The following is a 22,246-nucleotide window of genomic DNA, read 5'->3' as shown; positions in this document are numbered from 1 at the left end:
ATCCTCTTGGCCGTTTTCTCTAAACCAAACAGGAAGTCGGCCATTTTTGCTTTTATGACGTTTTTTGACCGTTTCAAGGCGTCATACTTTAACGAACTCCTCCCAGAGATTTGACCCGATTGACTTCAGATTCGGCGAGTCTGCTCTTGAGACCTTGCCAGTGAAAAGTTACTCAAAGATCAAAAAGTTATCGAACTATGTGGCCGTGGCGTGGCGTCAAAGAAACACCATTCGCCACGAAACAGGAAGTTGTTGTAACTCGGCCGTACATTGTCGAATCTGCTCCAAATCTCTCATATGTCATAACATCCTGACCCGGAACACATCTATATGATAATTTAGAATCATAGTGATAGCGCCACCTAGTGGCAACCGGAAGTTGTACGCTGCGTACTTTGACATCCTGCTCCTCACAGATTAATCAGATCCCTCTCAAATATTGTCAAACAAGCCTTAAGACCTTGATAATGCTTCATTGTGAAGATTGTAAGAAGTTACTGAAGGGCGGCGATGTGGCGGCTCTGCGAATTTCGATCCTTCGCCATGACCGAATAAACTGATGTATCTCGACTCCACATCATCAGATCTTTACCAGATTTCACATGCTTGATTAGACTCCAGGCCTGAAGACAACTGCAGGCCAATTTTGAATCATAGTCATAGCGCCACCTACTGGTAACAGGAAGTTAAAGTCTTTATACTTTGGCTTGTTTCTCTTAGTAGGTAAATCAAATCAATATCAAATTTCTTCCACACAAATACAAGAAGTTCATAATGCCAGATCATGACGCTTTTGATGTTTCGTCAAACGCCGTTGCCGTGGCGATACAGTCTTCGCCGTTAACAACGAAGGTCATTTTGAGAGGCTAAAAATGCTCGAAACATAAGCAAACTTGGCAAGTAGATTACAAGGCCGAAATGTAGTTACGGAATATGATTTTATTGGTTCAGAGTGGCAAATCGGCTCAATAGCGCCCCCTACGAAATTCCGACGAAGCAGCCCTCGCAGTACGTTTGACCTAGATGTATGAAATGTGGTAGGAATATGTATCGCATATGGACTTCAATAAAAGTCTCTTGGGGCTATGCTCTAAACCCAACCGGAAGTCAGCCATTTTGCATTTCTTATGAATTTCTAGTGTCGTTTTTGTCATTTCCAGGCGCTGCACTTTAACGAACTCCTCCTAGGGAATTAATCAGATCAACTTCAAATTTGGTCGGTACAGTCTAAAGACCTTTGTGATGAAAAGTTACTCAAAGCTTGTTGTTTCGTGAAAAGCTGTTGCCGTGACGACGCATTCTTCGCCGTTAACAACGAAGGTCATTTTGAGAGGCTAAAAATGCTCGAAATATAAGCAAACTTGGCAAGCAGATTACAAGCCCGAAATGTAGTTATAGAATATGATTTCATTGGTTCAGAGTGGCAAATCGGCTCAATAGCGCCCCCTACAAAATTTCAAAGACGCAGCCCTCGCAGTACATTTCACCTAGATGTATGAAATTTGGTAGGGACATGTATCACATATGGACTTAAATAAAAGTATATTGGGGCCATGCTCTAAACCTGCATGCAGTGTCTGACGGTCACAGAACTGAATGGCAGCATCGGCCAGAGTCCTCGCGGCGTCCGACGGTCGCGGACGTTCTCGGCCGCGCAGGCCGGAGTCCCGCCGGCACCCCGACGTGCATATTGCGAGGGCCCGCCCATCGCTGCTCGCAGCTTTAATTATTCTTATTATTTTATGTGTTTCGTCGCAAAAAGGAGGTGCTTGGGATATTGGGAATGTTGTGAAATTTGGCACGCAAGCCAGAATTTGCGAAAATTGCAGTCTGATTGGGGTGTCCAGCTGCAGTATGAAATATTGGCTCGCTAGCGCCCCCTATTGAGTAGCCCCGACATCAGGATTCACCCAGCTGTATGAAAGTTGGTAGTTATGTGGAACGTGATGAGACGCACCAAAAATCCTCTTGGCCGTTTTCTCTAAACCAAACAGGAAGTCGGCCATTTTTGCTTTTATGACGTTTTTTGACCGTTTCAAGGCGTCATACTTTAACGAACTCCTCCCAGAGATTTGACCCGATTGACTTCAGATTCGGCGAGTCTGCTCTTGAGACCTTGACAGTGAAAAGTTACTCAAAGATCAAAAAGTTATCGAACTATGTGGCCGTGGCGTGGCGTCAAAGAAACACCATTCGCCACGAAACAGGAAGTTGTTGTAACTCGGCCGTACATTGTCGAATCTGCTCAAAGTCTCTCATATGTCATAACATCCTGACCCGGAACACATCTGTATGATAATTTTGAATCAAACTGATAGCGCCACCTAGTGGCAACCGGAAGTTGTACGCTGCGTACTTTGACATCCTGCTCCTAACAGATTAATCAGATCCCTCTCAAATGTTGTCATACAAGCCTTAAGACCTTGATAATGCTTCGTTGTGAAGATTGTAAGAAGTTACTGAAGGGCGGCGACGTGGCGGCTCGGCGAATTTCGATCCTTCGCCATGACCGAATAAACTGATGTATCTCGACTCCACATCATCAGATCTTTACCAGATTTCACATGCTTGATTAGACTCCAGGCCTGAAGACAACTGCAGGCCAATTTTGAATCATAGTCATAGCGCCACCTACTGGTAACAGGAAGTTAAAGTCTTTATACTTTGGCTTGTTTCTCTTAGTAGGTAAATCAAATCAATATCAAATTTCTTCCACACAAATACAAGAAGTTCATAATGCCAGATCATGACGCTTTTGATGTTTCGTCAAACGCCGTTGCCGTGGCGATACAGTCTTCGCCGTTAACAACGAAGGTCATTTTGAGAGGCTAAAAATGCTCGAAACATAAGCAAACTTGGCAAGTAGATTACAAGGCCGAAATGTAGTTACGGAATATGATTTTATTGGTTCAGAGTGGCAAATCGGCTCAATAGCGCCCCCTACGAAATTCCGACGAAGCAGCCCTCGCAGTACGTTTGACCTAGATGTATGAAATGTGGTAGGAATATGTATCGCATATGGACTTCAATAAAAGTCTCTTGGGGCTATGCTCTAAACCCAACCGGAAGTCAGCCATTTTGCATTTCTTATGAATTTCTAGTGTCGTTTTTGTCATTTCCAGGCGCTGCACTTTAACGAACTCCTCCTAGGGAATTAATCAGATCAACTTCAAATTTGGTCGGTACAGTCTAAAGACCTTTGTGATGAAAAGTTACTCAAAGCTTGTTGTTTCGTGAAAAGCTGTTGCCGTGACGACGCATTCTTCGCCGTTAACAACGAAGGTCATTTTGAGAGGCTAAAAATGCTCGAAATATAAGCAAACTTGGCAAGCAGATTACAAGCCCGAAATGTAGTTATAGAATATGATTTCATTGGTTCAGAGTGGCAAATCGGCTCAATAGCGCCCCCTACAAAATTTCAAAGACGCAGCCCTCGCAGTACATTTCACCTAGATGTATGAAATTTGGTAGGGACATGTATCACATATGGACTTAAATAAAAGTATATTGGGGCCATGCTCTAAACCTGCATGCAGTGTCTGACGGTCACAGAACTGAATGGCAGCATCGGCCAGAGTCCTCGCGGCGTCCGACGGTCGCGGACGTTCTCGGCCGCGCAGGCCGGAGTCCCGCCGGCACCCCGACGTGCATATTGCGAGGGCCCGCCCATCGCTGCTCGCAGCTTTAATTATTCTTATTATTTTATGTGTTTCGTCGCAAAAAGGAGGTGCTTGGGATATTGGGAATGTTGTGAAATTTGGCACGCAAGCCAGAATTTGCGAAAATTGCAGTCTGATTGGGGTGTCCAGCTGCAGTATGAAATATTGGCTCGCTAGCGCCCCCTATTGAGTAGCCCCGACATCAGGATTCACCCAGCTGTATGAAAGTTGGTAGTTATGTGGAACGTGATGAGACGCACCAAAAATCCTCTTGGCCGTTTTCTCTAAACCAAACAGGAAGTCGGCCATTTTTGCTTTTATGACGTTTTTTGACCGTTTCAAGGCGTCATACTTTAACGAACTCCTCCCAGAGATTTGACCCGATTGACTTCAGATTCGGCGAGTCTGCTCTTGAGACCTTGACAGTGAAAAGTTACTCAAAGATCAAAAAGTTATCGAACTATGTGGCCGTGGCGTGGCGTCAAAGAAACACCATTCGCCACGAAACAGGAAGTTGTTGTAACTCGGCCGTACATTGTCGAATCTGCTCAAAGTCTCTCATATGTCATAACATCCTGACCCGGAACACATCTGTATGATAATTTTGAATCAAACTGATAGCGCCACCTAGTGGCAACCGGAAGTTGTACGCTGCGTACTTTGACATCCTGCTCCTAACAGATTAATCAGATCCCTCTCAAATGTTGTCATACAAGCCTTAAGACCTTGATAATGCTTCGTTGTGAAGATTGTAAGAAGTTACTGAAGGGCGGCGACGTGGCGGCTCGGCGAATTTCGATCCTTCGCCATGAACGAATAAACTGATGTATCTCGACTCCACATCATCAGATCTTTCCCAGATTTCACGTGTTTGATTAGACTCCAGGCCTGAAGACATATCCAGGCCAATTTTGAATCATAGTCATAGCGCCACCTACTGGTAACAGGAAGTTAAAGTCTTTATACTTTGGCTTGTTTCTCTTAGTAGGTAAATCAAATCAATATCAAATTTCATCCACACAAATACAAGAAGTTCATAATGCCAGATCATGAAGCTTTTGATGTTTCGTCGAACGCCGTTGCCGTGGCGATGCAGTCTTCGCCGTTAACAACGAAGGTCATTTTGAGAGGCTAAAAATGCTCGAAACATAAGCAAACTTGGCAAGTAGATTACAAGGCCGAAATGTAGTTACAGAATCAGATTTTATTGGTTCAGAGTGGCAAATCGGCTCAATAGCGCCCCCTACAAAATTTCGACGAAGCAGCCCTCGCAGTACGTTTGACCTAGATGTATGAACTGTCGTAGGAACATGTATCGCATATGGACTTCAATAAAAGTCTCTTGGGGCTATGCTCTAAACCCAACCGGAAGTCAGCCATTTTGCATTTTTTATGAATTTCTCATGTCGTTTTTGTCATTTCCAGGCGCTGCACTTTAACGAACTCCTCCTAGGGAATTCATCAGATCAACTTCAAATTTGGTCGGTACAGTCTAAAGACCATTGTGATGAAAAGTTACTCAAACCTTGTTGTTTCGTGAAAAGCTGTTGCCGTGGCGACGCATCCTTCGCCGTTAACAACGAAGGTCATTTTGAGAGGCTAAAAATGCTCGAAACATAACCAAACTTGGCAAGTAGATTACAAGGCCGAAATGTAGTTATGGAATATGATTTTATTGGTTCAGAGTGGCAAATCGGCTCAATAGCGCCCCCTACAAAATTTCAACGAAGCAGCCCTCGCAGTACGTTTCACCTAGATGTATGAAATTTGGTAGGAACATGTATCACATATGCACTTAAATAAAAGTATATTGGGGCCATGCTCTGAACCTGCATGCAGTGTCTGACGGTCACGGAACTGAATGACAGCATCAACCAGAGTCCTCGCGCCGTCCGACGGTCGCGGACGTTCTCGGCCGCGCAGGCCGGAGTCCCGCCGGCACCCCGACGTGCATGCACCCCGACATGCATATTGCGAGGGCCCGCTCATCGCTGCTCGCAGCTTTAATTAGGGCCCGAGCACCGACGTAGTCGGAGCGGAGGACCTATTGAATTTCGAATGTTTATTAGGGCCCGAGCACCGACGTAGTCGGAGCGGAGGACCTATTGAATTTCGAATGTTTATTATTCTTATTATTCTTATTTTTAGTGTTTCGTCGCAAAAAGGAGGTGCTTGGGATATTGGGAATGTTGTGAAATTTGGCACGCAAGCCAGAATTTGCGAAAATTGCAGTCTGATTGGGGTGTCCAGCTGCGGTATGAAATATTGGCTCGCTAGCGCCCCCTATTGAGTAGCCCCAACATCAGGATTCACCCAGCTGTATGAAATTTGGTCGGTATGTGGAACGTGATGAGACGCACAAATAATCCTCTTGGCCGTTTTGTCTAAACCAAACAGGAAGTCGGCCATTTTTGCTTTTATGACGTTTTTTGACCGTTTCAAGGCGTCATACTTTAACGAACTCCTCCCAGAGATTTGACCCGATTGACTTCAGATTCGGCTAGTCTGCTCTTGAGACCTTGGCAGTGAAAAGTTACTCAAAGATCAAAAAGTTATCGAACTATGTGGCCGTGGCGTGGCGTCAAAGAAACACCATTCGCCACGAAACAGGAAGTTGTTGTAACTCGGCTGTACATTGTCGAATCTGCTCAAAATCTCTCATATGTCATAACATCCTGACCCGGAACACATCTATATGATAATTTAGAATCATAGTGATAGCGCCACCTAGTGGCAACCGGAAGTTGTACGCTGCGTACTTTGACATCCTGCTCCTCACAGATTAATCAGATCCCTCTCAAATGTTGTCAAACAAGCCTTAAGACCTTGATAATGCTTCTTTGTGAAGATTGCAAGAAGTTACTGAAGGGCGGCGACGTGGCGGCTCGGCGAATTTCGATCCTTCGCCATGAACGAATAAACTGATGTATCTCGACTCCACATCATCAGATCTTTACCAGATTGCACATGCTTGATTAGACTCCAGGCCTGAAGACATCTGCAGGCCAATTTTGAATCATAGTCATAGCGCCACCTACTGGTAACAGGAAGTTAAAGTCTTTATACTTTGGCTTGTTTCTCTTAGTAGGTAAATCAAATCAATATCAAATTTCTTCCACACAAATACAAGAAGTTCATAATGCCAGATCATGAAGATTTTGATGTTTCGTCGAACGCCGTTGCCGTGGCGATGCAGTCTTCGCCGTGAACAACGAAGGTCATTTTGAGAGGCTAAAAATGCTCGAAACATAAGCAAACTTGGCATACACATTTAAAGCCCAAAATGTAGTTGTATAATATGATTTTATTGGTTCAGAGTGGCAAATCGACTCAATAGCGCCCCCTACAAAATTTCGACGAAGCAGCCCTCGCAGTACGTTTGACCTAGATGTATGAAATGTGGTAGGAACATGTATCGCATATGGACGTAAATAAAAGTCTCTTGGGGCTATGCTCTAAACCCAACCGGAAGTCAGCTATTTTGCATTTCTTATGAATTTCTAGTGTCGTTTTTGTCATTTCCAGGCACTGCACTTTAACGAACTCCTCCTAGGGAATTAATCAGATCAACTTCAAATTTGGTCAGTACAGTCTAAAGACCTTTGTGATGAAAAGTTACTCAAAGCTTGTTGTTTCGTGAAAAACTGTTGCCGTGGCGACGCATTCTTCGCCGTTAACAACGAAGGCCATTTTGAGAGGCTAAAAATGCTTGAAACATAAGCAAACTTGGCAAGTAGATTACACGGCCGAAATGTAGTTACAGAATATGGTTTTATTGGTTCAGAGTGGCAAATCGGCACAATAGCGCCCCCTACAAAATTTCGACGAAGCAGCCCTCGCAGTACGTTTGACCTAGATGTATGAAATGTGGTAGGAATATGTATCACATATGGACTTCAATAAAAGTCTCTTGGGGCCATGCTCTAAACCTGCATGCAGTGTCTGACGGTCACAGAACTGAATAGCAGCATCAGCCAGAGTCCTCGCGCCGTCCGACGCTCGCGGACGTTCTCGTCCGCGCAGGCTGGAGTCCCGCCGGCACCCCGACGTGCATATTGCGAGGGCCCGCCCATCGCTGCTCGCAGCTTTAATTATTATTATTATTCTTCTTCTTCCACTTTCATGGCAAAAAGGAGGTGCTTGGGATATTGGGAATGTTGTGAAATTTGGCACGCAAGCCAGAATTTGCGAAAATTGCAGTCTGATTGGGGTGTCCAGCTGCAGTATGAAATATTGGCTCGCTAGCGCCCCCTATTGAGTAGCCCCAACATCAGGATTCACCCAGCTGTATGAAAGTTGGGAGTTATGTGGAACGTGATGAGACGCACCAAAAATCCTCTTGGCCGTTTTCTCTAAACCAAACAGGAAGTCGGCCATTTTTGCTTTTATGACGTTTTTTGACCGTTTCAAGGCGTCATACTTTAACGAACTCCTCCCAGAGATTTGACCCGATTGACTTCAGATTCGGCTAGTCTGCTCTTGAGACCTTGGCAGTGAAAAGTTACTCAAAGATCAAAAAGTTATCGAACTATGTGGCCGTGGCGTGGCGTCAAAGAAACACCATTCGCCACGAAACAGGAAGTTGTTGTAACTCGGCCGTACATTGTCGAATCTGCTCCAAATCTCTCATATGTCATAACATCCTGACCCGGAACACAGCTATATGATCATTTAGAATCATAGTGATAGCGCCACCTAGTGGCAACCGGAAGTTGTACGCTGCGTACTTTGACATCCTGCTCCTCACAGATTAATCAGATCCCTCTCAAATGTTGTCAAACAAGCCTTAAGACCTTGATAATGCTTCGTTGTGAAGATTGTAAGAAGTTACTGAAGGGCGGCGACGTGGCGGCTCGGCGAATTTCGATCCTTCGCCATGAACGAATAAACTGATGTAACTCGACTCCACATCATCAGATCTTTACCAGATTTCACGTGTTTGATTAGACTCCAGGCCTGAAGACATATGCAGGCCAATTTTGAATCATAGTCATAGCGCCACCTACTGGTAACAGGAAGTTAAAGTCTTGATACTTTGGCTTGTTTCTCTTAGTAGGTAAATCAAATCAATATCAAATTTGTTCCACACAAATAGTTCATAATGCCAGATCATGAAGCTTTGATGTTTCGTCGAACGCCGTTGCCGTGGCGATGCAGTCTTCGCCGTTAACAACGAAGGTCATTTTGGGAGGCTAAAAATGCTCGAAACATAAGCAAACCTGGCATACACATTTAAAGGCCAAAATGTAGTTGTATAATATGATTTTATTGGTTCAGAGTGGCAAATCGGCTCAATAGCGCCCCCTACAAAATTTCAACGAAGCAGCCCTCGCAGTACGTTTCACCTAGATGTATGAAATTTGGTAGGAACATGTATCACATATGGACTTAAATAAAAGTATATTGGGGCCATGCTCTGAACCTGCATGCAGTGTCTGACGGTCACGGAACTGAATGACAGCATCAACCAGAGTCCTCGCGCCGTCCGACGGTCGCGGACGTTCTCGGCCGCGCAGGCCGGAGTCCCGCCGGCACCCCGACGTGCATGCACCCCGACGTGCATATTGCGAGGGCCCGCTCATCGCTGCTCGCAGCTTTATTAGGGCCCGAGCACCGACGTAGTCGGAGCGGAGGACCTATTGAATTTCGAATGTTTATTATTATTATTATTATTCTTATTATTATTTTTAGTGTTTCGTCGCAAAAAGGAGGTGCTTGGGATATTGGGACGTTTGTGAAATTTGGCACGCAAGCCAGAATTTGCGAAAATTGCAGTCTGATTGGGGTGTCCAGCTGCGGTATGAAATATTGGCTCGCTAGCGCCCCCTATTGAGTAGCCCCAACATCAGGTTTCACCCAGCTGTATGAAAGTTGGTAGTTATGTGGAACGTGATGAGACGCACCAAAAATCCTCTTGGAAGTTTTCTCAAAACCAAACAGGAAGTCGGCCATTTTTACTTTTATGACGGTTTTTGACCGTTTCAAGGCGTCATACTTTAACGAACTCCTCCCAGAGATTTGACCCGATTGACTTCAGATTCGGCGAGTCTGCTCTTGAGACCTTGGCAGTGAAAAGTTACTCAAAGATCAAAAAGTTATCGAACTATGTGGCCGTGGCGTGGCGTCAAAGAAACACCATTCGCCACGAAACAGGAAGTTGTTGTAACTCGGCCGTACATTGTCGAATCTGCTCCAAATCTCTCATATGTCATAACATCCTGACCCGGAACACATCTATATGATAATTTAGAATCATAGTGATAGCGCCACCTAGTGGCAACCGGAAGTTGTACGCTGCGTACTTTGACATCCTGCTCCTCACAGATTAATTAGATCCCTCTCAAATGTTGTCAAACACGCCTTAAGACCTTGATAATGCTTCGTTGTGAAGATTGTAAGAAGTTACTGAAGGGCGGCGACGTGGCGGCTCGGCGAATTCCGATCCTTCGCCATGAACGAATAAACTGATGTAACTCGACTCCACATCATCAGATCTTTGCCAGATTTCACGTGTTTGATTAGACTCCAGGCCTGAAGACATATGCAGGCCAATTTTGAATCATAGTCATAGCGCCACCTACTGGTAACAGGAAGTTAAAGTCTTTATACTTTGGCTTGTTTCTCTTAGTAGGTAAATCAAATCAATATCAAATTTCTTCCACACAAATACAAGAAGTTCATAATGCCAGATCATGAAGCTTTTGATGTTTCGTCGAACGCCGTTGCCGTGGCGATACAGTCTTCGCCGTTAACAACGAAGGTCATTTTGAGAGGCTAAAAATGCTCGAAACATAAGCAAACTTGGCAAGTAGATTACAAGGCCGAAATGTAGTTATGGACTATGATTGTATTGGCTCAGAGTGGCAAATCGGCTCAATAGCGCCCCCTACAAAATTTTGACGAAGCAGCCCTCGCAGTACGTTTGACCTAGATGTATGAAATGTGGTAGGAACATGTATCGCATATGGACTTCAATAAAAGTCTCTTGGGGCAATGCTCTAAACCCAACCGGAAGTCAGCCATTTTGCATTTTTTATGAATTTCTCATGTCGTTTTTGTCATTTCCAGGCGCTGCACTTTAACGAACTCCTCCTAGGGAATTCATCAGATCAACTTCAAATTTGGTCGGTACAGTCTAAAGACCTTTGTGATGAAAAGTTACTCAAAGCTTGTTGTTTCGTGAAAAGCTGTTGCCGTGGCGACGGAATTTCGATCCTTCGCCATGAACGAATAAACTGATGTAACTCGACTCCACATCATCAGATCTTTACCAGATTTCACGTGTTTGATTAGACTCCAGGCCTGAAGACATATGCAGGCCAATTTTGAATCATAGTCATAGCGCCACCTACTGGTAACAGGAAGTTAAAGTCTTGATACTTTGGCTTGTTTCTCTTAGTAGGTAAATCAAATCAATATCAAATTTGTTCCACACAAATAGTTCATAATGCCAGATCATGAAGCTTTTGATGTTTCGTCGAACGCCGTTGCCGTGGCGATGCAGTCTTCGCCGTTAACAACGAAGGTCATTTTGAGAGGCAAAAAATGCTCGAAACATAAGCAAACTTGGCATACACATTTAAAGCCCAAAATGTAGTTGTATAATATGATTTTATTGGTTCAGAGTGGCAAATCGGCTCAATAGCGCCCCCTACAAAATTTCAACGAAGCAGCCCTCGCAGTACGTTTCACCTAGATGTATGAAATTTGGTAGGAACATGTATCACATATGGACTTAAATAAAAGTATATTGGGGCCATGCTCTGAACCTGCATGCAGTGTCTGACGGTCACGGAACTGAATGACAGCATCAACCAGAGTCCTCGCGCCGTCCGACAGTCGCGGATGTTCTCGGCCGCGCAGGCCGGAGTCCTGCCGGCACCCCGACGTGCATATTGCGAGGGCCCGCCCATCGCTGCTCGCAGCTTTAATTCTTATTATTCTTCTTCTTCCGCTTTCATGGCAAAAAGGAGGTGCTTGGGATATTGGGAATGTTGTGAAATTTGGCACGCAAGCCAGAATTTGCGAAAATTGCAGTCTGATTGGGGTGTCCAGCTGCGGTATGAAATATTGGCTCGCTAGCGCCCCCTATTGAGTAGCCCCAACATCAGGATTCACCCAGCTGTATGAAAGTTGGTAGGTATGTGGAACGTGATGAGTCGCACAAAAAATCCTCTTGGCAGTTTTGTCTAAACCAAACAGGAAGTCGGCCATTTTTGCTTTTATGACGTTTTTTGACCGTTTCAAGGCGTCATACTTTAACGAACTCCTCCCAGAGATTTGACCCGATTGACTTCAGATTCGGCTAGTCTGCTCTTGAGACCTTGGCAGTGAAAAGTTACTCAAAGATCAAAAAGTTATCGAACTATGTGGCCGTGGCGTGGCGTCAAAGAAACACCATTCGCCACGAAACAGGAAGTTGTTGTAACTCGGCTGTACATTGTCGAATCTGCTCAAAATCTCTCATATGTCATAACATCCTGACCCGGAACACATCTATATGATAATTTAGAATCATAGTGATAGCGCCACCTAGTGGCAACCGGAAGTTGTACGCTGCGTACTTTGACATCCTGCTCCTCACAGATTAATCAGATCCCTCTCAAATGTTGTCAAACAAGCCTTAAGACCTTGATAATGCTTCGTTGTGAAGATTGCAAGAAGTTACTGAAGGGCGGCGACGTGGCGGCTCGGCGAATTTCGATCCTTCGCCATGAACGAATAAACTGATGTATCTCGACTCCACATCATCAGATCTTTACCAGATTGCACATGCTTGATTAGACTCCAGGCCTGAAGACATCTGCAGGCCAATTTTGAATCATAGTCATAGCGCCACCTACTGGTAACAGGAAGTTAAAGTCTTTATACTTTGGCTTGTTTCTCTTAGTAGGTAAATCAAATCAATATCAAATTTCTTCCACACAAATACAAGAAGTTCATAATGCCAGATCATGAAGATTTTGATGTTTCGTCGAACGGCGTTGCCGTGGCGATGCAGTCTTCGCCGTGAACAACGAAGGTCATTTTGAGAGGCTAAAAATGCTCGAAACATAAGCAAACTTGGCATACACATTTAAAGCCCAAAATGTAGTTGTATAATATGATTTTATTGGTTCAGAGTGGCAAGTCGGCTCAATAGCGCCCCCTACAAAATTTCGACGAAGCAGCCCTCGCAGTACGTTTGACCTAGATGTATGAAATGTTGTAGGAACATGTATCGCATATGGACTTCAATAAAAGTCTCTTGGGGCTATGCTCTAAACCCAACCGGAAGTCAGCCATTTTGCATTTTTTATGAATTTCTCATGTCGTTTTTGTCATTTCCAGGCGCTGCACTTTAACGAACTCCTCCTAGGGAATTCATCAGATCAACTTCAAATTTGGTCGGTACAGTCTTAAGACCTTTGTGATGAAAAGTTACTCAAAGCTTGTTGTTTCGTGAAAAGCTGTTGCCGTGGCGACGGAATTTCGATCCTTCGCCATGAACGAATAAACTGATGTAACTCGACTCCACATCATCAGATCTTTACCAGATTTCACGTGTTTGATTAGACTCCAGGCCTGAAGACATATGCAGGCCAATTTTGAATCATAGTCATAGCGCCACCTACTGGTAACAGGAAGTTAAAGTCTTGATACTTTGGCTTGTTTCTCTTAGTAGGTAAATCAAATCAATATCAAATTCGTTCCACACAAATAGTTCATAATGCCAGATCATGAAGCTTTTGATGTTTCGTCGAACGCCGTTGCCGTGGCGATGCAGTCTTCGCCGTTAACAACGAAGGTCATTTTGAGAGGCTAAAAATGCTCGAAACATAAACAAACTTGGCATACACATTTAAAGCCCAAAATGTAGTTATAATATGATTTTATTGGTTCAGAGTGGCAAATCGGCTCAATAGCGCCCCCTACAAAATTTCAACGAAGCAGCCCTCGCAGTACATTTCACCTAGATATATGAAATTTGGTAGGAACATGTATCACATATGGACTGAAATAAAAGTATGTTGGGGCCATGCTCTGAACCTGCATGCAGTGTCTGACGGTCACAGAACTGAATGGCAGCATCAACCAGAGTCCTCGCGCCGTCCGACGGTCGCGGACGTTCTCGGCCGCGCAGGCCGGAGTCCCGCCGGCACTCCGACCTGCATGCACCCCGACGTGCATATAGCGAGGGCCCGCTCATCGCTGCTCGCAGCTTTAATTAGGGCCCGAGCACCGACGTAGTCGGAGCGGAGGACCTATTGAATTTCGAATGTTTATTATTAGGGCCCGAGCACCGACGTAGTCGGAGCGGAGGACCTATTGAAACCGCTATGTTTATTATTATTAGGGCCCGAGCACCGACGTAGTCGGAGCGGAGGACCTATTGAATTTCGAATGTTTATTAGGGCCCGAGCACCGACGTAGTCGGAGCGGAGGACCTATTGAATTTCGAATGTTTATTATTATTCTTATTCTTATTCTTATTTTTAGTGTTTCGTCGCAAAAAGGAGGTGCTTGGGATATTGGGAAGTCTGTGAAATTTGGCACGCAAGCCAGAATTTGCGAAAATTGCAGTCTGATTGGGGTGTCCAGCTACGGTATGAAATATTGGCTCGCTAGCGCCCCCTATTGAGTAGCCCCAACATCAGGTTTCACCCAGCTGTATGTAAGTTGGTAGGTATGTGGAACGTGATGAGACGCACCAAAAATCCTCTTGGAAGTTTTCTCTAAACCAAACAGGAAGTCGGCCATATTTGCATTTATGACGTTTTTTTACCGTTTCAAGGCGTCATACTTTAACGAACTCCTCCCAGAGATTTGACCCGATTGACTTCAGATTCGGCTAGTCTGCTCTTGAGACCTTGGCAGTGAAAAGTTACTCAAAGATCAAAAAGTTATCGAACTATGTGGCCGTGGCGTGGCGTCAAAGAAACACCATTCGCCACGAAACAGGAAGTTGTTGTAACTCGGCCGTACATTGTCGAATCTGCTCAAAATCTCTCATATGTCATAACATCCTGACCCGGAACACATCTATATGATAATTTAGAATCATAGTGATAGCGCCACCTTGTGGCGACCGGAAGTTGTACGCTGCATACTTTGACATCCTGCTCCTCACAGATTAATCAGATCCCTCTCAAAAGTTGTCAAACAAGCCTTAACACCTTGATAATGCTTCATTGTGAAGATTGTAAGAAGTTACTGAAGGGCGGCGACGTGGCGGCTCGGCGAATTTCGATCCTTCGCCATGAACGAATAAACTGATGTATCTCGACTCTACATTATCAGATCTTTACCAGATTTCACATGCTTGATTAGACTCCAGGCCTGAAGACAGCTGCAGGCCAATTTTGAATCATAGTCATAGCGCCACCTACTGGTAACAGGAAGTTAAAGTCTTTATACTTTGGCTTGTTTCTCTTAGTAGGTAAATCAAATCAATATCAAATTTGTTCCACACAAATACAAGAAGTTCATAATGCCAGATCATGAAGCTTTTGATGTGGAGTCGAACGCCGTTGCCGTGGCGATGCAGTCTTCGCCGTTAACAACGAAGGTCATTTTGAGAGGCTAAAAATGCTCGAAACATAAGCAAACTTGGTAAGTAGATTACAAGGCCGAAATGTAGTTAGGGAATATGCTTTTATTGGTTCAGAGTGGCAAATCGGCTCAATAGCGCCCCCTACAAAATTTCGCCGAAGCAGCCCTCGCAGTACGTTTGACCTAGATGTATGAAATTTGGTGGGAACATGTATCACATATGGACTTAAATAAAAGTATATTGGGGCCATGCTCTAAACCTGCATGCAGTGTCTGACGGTCACAGAACTAAATGGCAGCATCAGCCAGAGTCCTCGCGCCGTCCGACGGTCGCAGACGTTCTCGGCCGCGCAGGCCGGAGTCCCGCCGGCACCCCGACGTGCATATTGCGAGGGCCCGCCCATCGCTGCTCGCAGCTTTAATTATTCTTATTATTCTTATTTTTAGTGTTTCGTCGCAAAAAGGAGGTGCTTGGGATATTGGGAATGTTGTGAAATTTGGCACGCAAGCCAGAATTTGCGAAAATTGCAGTCTGATTGGGGTGTCCAGCTGCGGTATGAAATATTGGCTCGCTAGCGCCCCCTATTGAGTAGCCCCAACATCAGGTTTCACCCAGCTGTATGAAATTTGGTCGGTATGTGGAACGTGATGAGACGCACAAAAAATCCTCTTGGCCGTTTTCTCTAAACCAAACAGGAAGTCGGCCATTTTTACTTTTATGACGTTTTTTGACCGTTTCAAGGCGTCATACTTTAACGAACTCCTCCCAGAGATTTGACCCGATTGACTTCAGATTCGGCTAGTCTGCTCTTGAGACCTTGACAGTGAAAAGTTACTCAAAGATCAAAAAGTTATCGAACTATGTGGCCGTGGCGTGGCGTCAAAGAAACACCATTCGCCACGAAACAGGAAGTTGTTGTAACTCGGCCGTACATTGTCGAATCTGCTCCAAATCTCTCATATGTCATAACATCCTGACCCGGAACACATCTATATGATAATTTTGAATCATAGTGATAGCGCCACCTAGTGGCAACCGGAAGTTGTACGCTGCGTACTTTGACATCCTGCTCCTCACAGATTAATCAGATCCCTCTCAAATGTTGTCAAACAAGCCTTAAGACCTTGATAATGCTTCATTGTGAAGATTGTAAGAAGTTACTGAAGGGCGGCGACATGGCGGCTCGGCGAATTTCGATCCTTCGCCATGAACGAATAAACTGATGTATCTCGACTCCACATCATCAGATCTTTACCAGATTTCACATGCTTGATTAGACTCCAGGCCTGAAGACATCTGCAGGCCAATTTTGAATCATAGTCATAGCGCCACCTACTGGTAACAGGAAGTTAAAGTCTTTATACTTTGGCTTGTTTCTCTTAGTAGGTAAATCAAATCAATATCAAATTTGTTCCACACAAATACAAGAAGTTCATAATGCCAGATCATGAAGCTTTTGATGTTTCGTCGAACACCGTTGCCGTGGCGATGCAGTCTTCGCCGTTAACAACGAAGGTCATTTTGAGAGGCTAAAAATGCTCGAAACATAAGCAAACTTGGCAAGTAGATTACAAGGCCGAAATGTAGTTACAGAATATGATTTTATTGGTTCAGAGTGGCAAATCGGCTCAATAGCGCCCCCTACAAAATTTCGACGAAGCAGCCCTCGCAGTACGTTTGACCTAGATGTATGAAATGTGGTAGGAACATGTATCGCATATGGACTTCAATAAAAGTCTCTTGGGGCTATGCTCTAAACCCAACCGGAAGTCAGCCATTTTGCATTTTTTCATGAATTTCTCATGTCGTTTTTGTCATTTCCAGGCGCTGCACTTTAACGAACTCCTCCTAGGGAATTCATCAGATCAACTTCAAATTTGGTCGGTACAGTCTAAAGACCTTTGTGATGAAAAGTTACTCAAAGCTTGTTGTTTCGTGAAAAGCTGTTGCCGTGGCGACGGAATTTCGATCCTTCGCCATGAACGAATAAACTGATGTAACTCGACTCCACATCATCAGATCTTTACCAGATTTCACGTGTTTGATTAGACTCCAGGCCTGAAGACATCTGCAGGCCAATTTTGAATCATAGTCATAGCGCCACCTACTGGTAACAGGAAGTTAAAGTCTTGATACTTTGACTTGTTTCTCTTAGTAGGTAAATTAAATCAATATCAAATTTGTTCCACCCAAATAGTTCATAATGCCAGATCATGAAGCTTTTGATGTTTCGTCGAACGCCGTTGCCGTGGCGATGCAGTCTTCGCCGTTAACAACGAAGGTCATTTTGAGAGGCTAAAAATGCTCGAAACATAAGCAAACTTGGCATACACATTTAAAGCCCAAAATGTAGTTGTATAATATGATTTTATTGGTTCAGAGTGGCAAATCGGCTCAATAGCGCCACCTACAAAATTTCAACGAAGCAGCCCTCGCAGTACGTTTCACCTAGATGTATGAAATTTGGTAGGAACATGTATCACATATGGACTTCAATAAAAGTCTCTTGGGGCCATGCTCTAAACCTGCATGCAGTGTCTGACGGTCACAGAACTGAATGGCAGCATCAGCCAGAGTCCTCGCGCCGTCCGACGGTCGCGGACGTTCTCGGCCGCGCAGGCCGGAGTCCCGCCGGCACCCCGACGTGCATATTGCGAGGGCCCGCCCATCGCTGCTCGCAGCTTTAATTATTCTTATTATTTTATGTGTTTCGTCGCAAAAAGGAGGTGCTTGGGATATTGGGAAGTTTGTGAAATTTGGCACGCAAGCCAGAATTTGCGAAAATTGCAGTCTGATTGGGGTGTCCAGCTGCGGTATGAAATATTGGCTCGCTAGCGCCCCCTATTGAGTAGCCCCGACATCAGGTTTCACCCAGCTGTATGAAAGTTGGTAGGTATGTGGAACGTGATGAGACGCACAAAAAATCCTCTTGGACGTTTTCTCTAAACCAAACAGGAAGTCGGCCATTTTTACTTTTATGACGTTTTTTGACCGTTTCAAGGCGTCATACTTTAACGAACTCCTCCCAGAGATTTGACCCGATTGACTTCAGATTCGGCTAGTCTGCTCTTGAGACCTTGGCAATGAAAAGTTACTCAAAGATCAAAAAGTTATCGAACTATGTGGCCGTGGCGTGGCGTCAAAGAAACACCATTCGCCACGAAACAGGAAGTTGTTGTAACTCGGCCGTACATTGTCGAATCTGCTCAAAATCTCTCATATGTCATAACATCCTGACCCGGAACACATCTATATGATCATTTAGAATCATAGTGATAGCGCCACCTAGTGGCAACCGGAAGTTGTACGCTGCGTACTTTGACATCCTGCTCCTCACAGATTAATCAGATCCCTCTCAAATGTTGTCAAACAAGCCTTAAGACCTTGATAATGCTTAGTTGTGAAGATTGTAAGAAGTTACTGAAGGGCGGCGACGTGGCGGCTCGGCGAATTTCGATCCTTCGCCATGAACGAATAAACTGATGTAACTCGACTCCACATCATCAGATCTTTGCCAGATTTCACGTGTTTGATTAGACTCCAGGCCTGAAGACATATCCAGGCCAATTTTGAATCATAGTCATAGCGCCACCTACTGGTAACAGGAAGTTAAAGTCTTTATACTTTGGCTTGTTTCTCTTAGTAGGTAAATCAAATCAATATCAAATTTCTTCCACACAAATACAAGAAGTTCATAATGCCAGATCATGAAGCTTTTGATGTTTCGTCGAACGCCGTTGCCGTGGCGATGCAGTCTTCGCCGTTAACAACGAAGGTCATTTTGACAGGCTAAAAATGCTCGAAACATAAGCAAACTTGGCATACACATTTAAAGCCCAAAATGTAGTTGTATAATATGATTTTATTGGTTCAGAGTGGCAAATCGGCTCAATAGCGCCCCCTACAAAATTTCAACGAAGCAGCCATCGCAGTACGTTTCACCTAGATGTATGAAATTTGGTAGGAACATGTATCACATATGGACTTAAATAAAAGTATATTGGGGCCATGCTCTGAACCTGCATGCAGTGTCTGACGGTCACGTAACTAAATGACAGCATCAACCAGAGTCCTCACGCCGTCCGACGGTCGCGGACGTTCTCGGCCGCGCAGGCCGGAGTCCTGCCGGCACCCCGACGTGCATGCACCCCGACGTGCATATTGCGAGGGCCCGCTCATCGCTGCTCGCAGCTTTAATTAGGGCCCGAGCACCGACGTAGTCGGAGCGGAGGACCTATTGAATTTCGAATGTTTATTATTATTATTATTATTATTCTTATTTTTAGTGTTTCGTCGCAAAAAGGAGGTGCTTGGGATATTGGGAATGTTGTGAAATTTGGCACGCAAGCCAGAATTTGCGAAAATTGCAGTCTGATTGGGGTGCCCAGCTGCGGTATGAAATATTGGCTCGCTAGCGCCCCCTATTGAGTAGCCCCAACATCAGGTTTCACCCAGCTGTATGAAAGTTGGTAGGTATGTGGAACGTGATGAGACGCACAAAAAATCCTCTTGGCCGTTTTCTCTAAACCAAACAGGAAGTCGGCCATTTTCGCTTTTATGACGTTTTTTTACCGTTTCAAGGCGTCATACTTTAAAGAACTCCTCCCAGAGATTTGACCCGATTGACTTCAGATTCGGCTAGTCTGCTCTTGAGACCTTGGCAGTGAAAAGTTACTCAAAGATCAAAAAGTTATCGAACTATGTGGCCGTGGCGTGGCGTCAAAGAAACACCATTCGCCACGAAACAGGAAGTTGTTGTAACTCGGCCGTACATTGTCGAATCTGCTCAAAATCTCTCATATGTCATAACATCCTGACCCGGAACACATCTGTATGATAATTTTGAATCAAACTGATAGCGCCACCTAGTGGCAACCGGAAGTTGTACGCTGCGTACTTTGACATCCTGCTCCTCACAGATTAATCAGATCCCTCTCAAATGTTGTCAAACAAGCCTTAAGACCTTGATAATGCTTCATTGTGAAGATTGTAAGAAGTTACTGAAGGACGGCGACGTGGCGGCTCGGCGAATTTCGATCCTTCGCCATGAACGAATAAACTGATGTATCTCGACTCCACATCATCAGATCTTTACCAGATTTCACATGCTTGATTAGACTCCAGGCCTGAAGACATCTGCAGGCCAATTTTGAATCATAGTCATAGCGCCACCTACTGGTAAGAGGAAGTTAAAGTCTTGATACTTTGGCTTGTTTCTCTCAGTAGGTAAATCAAATCAATATCAAATTTGTTCCACACAAATACAAGAAGTTCATAATGCCAGATCATGAAGTTTTTGATGTTTCGTCGAACGCCGTTGCCGTGGCGATGCAGTCTTCGCCGTTAACAACGAAGGTCATTTTGACAGGCTAAAAATGCTCGAAACATAAGCAAACTTGGCAAGTAGATTACAAGGCCGAAATGTAGTTAGGGAATATGATTTTATTGGTTCAGAGTGGCAAATCGGCTCAATAGCGCCCCCTACAAAATTTCGACGAAGCAGCCCTCGCAGTACGTTTGACCTAGATGTATGAAATTTGGTGGGAACATGTATCACATATGGACTTAAATAAAAGTATATTGGGGCCATGCTCTAAACCTGCATGCAGTGTCTGACGGTCACAGAACTAAATGGCAGCATCAGCCAGAGTCCTCGCGCTGTCCGACGGTCGCGGACGTTCTCGGCCGCGCAGGCCGGAGTCCCGCCGGCACCCCGACGTGCATATTGCGAGGGCCCGCCCATCGCTGCTCGCAGCTTTAATTATTCTTATTATTATTATTATTATTATTTTATGTGTTTCGTAGCAAAAAGGAGGTGCTTGGGATATTGGGAAGTTTGTGAAATTTGGCAAGCAAGCCAGAATTTGCGAAAATTGCAGTCTGATTGGGGTGCCCAGCTGCGGTATGAAATATTGCCTCGCTAGCGCCCCCTATTGAGTAGCCCCAACATCAGGTTTCACCCAGCTGTATGAAAGTTGGTAGGTATGTGGAACGTGATGAGACGCACAAAAAATCCTCTTGGCCGTTTTCTCTAAACCAAACAGGAAGTCGGCCATTTTTGCTTTTATGACGTTTTTTGACCGTTTCAAGGCGTCATACTTTAACGAACTCCTCCCAGAGATTTGACCCGATTGACTTCAGATTCGGCTAGTCTGCTCTTGAGACCTTGGCAGTGAAAAGTTACTCAAAGATCAAAAAGTTATCAAACTATGTGGCCGTGGCGTGGCGTCAAAGAAACACCATTCGCCACGAAACAGGAAGTTGTTGTAACTCGGCCGTACATTGTCGAATCTGCTCAAAATCTCTCATATGTCATAACATCCTGACCCGGAACACATCTGTATGATAATTTTGAATCAAACTGATAGCGCCACCTAGTGGCAACCGGAAGTTGTACGCTTCGTACTTTGACATCCTGCTCCTCACAGATTCATCAGATCCCTCTCAAATCTTGTCAAACAAGCCTTAAGACCTTGATAATGCTTCATTGTGAAGATTGTAAGAAGTTACTGAAGGGCGGCGACGTGGCGGCTCGGCGAATTTCGATCCTTCGCCATGAACGAATAAACTGATGTATCTCGACTCCACATCATCAGATCTTTACCAGATTTCACGTGTTTGATTAGACTCCAGGCCTGAAGACATCTGCAGGCCAATTTTGAATCATAGTCATAGCGCCACCTACTGGTAACAGGAAGTTAAAGTCTTTATACTTTGGCTTGTTTCTCTTAGTAGGTAAATCAAATCAATATCAAATTTGTTCCACACAAATAGTTCATAATGCCAGATCATGAAGCTTTTGATGTTTCGTCGCACGCCGTTGCCGTGGCGATGCAGTCTTCGCCGTTAACAACGAAGGTAATTTTGAGAGGCTAAAAATGCTCGAAACATAAGCAAACTTGGCATACACATTTAAAGCCCAAAATGTAGTTGTATAATATGATTTTATTGGTTCAGAGTGGCAAATCGGCTCAATAGCGCCCCCTACAACATTTCAACGAAGCAGCCCTCGCAGTACGTTTCACCTAGATGTATGAAATTTGGTAGGAACATG

This window comes from Melanostigma gelatinosum (assembly GCF_949748355.1).
Source record: "Melanostigma gelatinosum genome assembly, contig: SUPER_1_unloc_1, whole genome shotgun sequence".
Classification (NCBI taxonomy): domain Eukaryota; kingdom Metazoa; phylum Chordata; class Actinopteri; order Perciformes; family Zoarcidae; genus Melanostigma; species Melanostigma gelatinosum.
Note: the sequence above shows the minus strand (reverse complement) of the source record.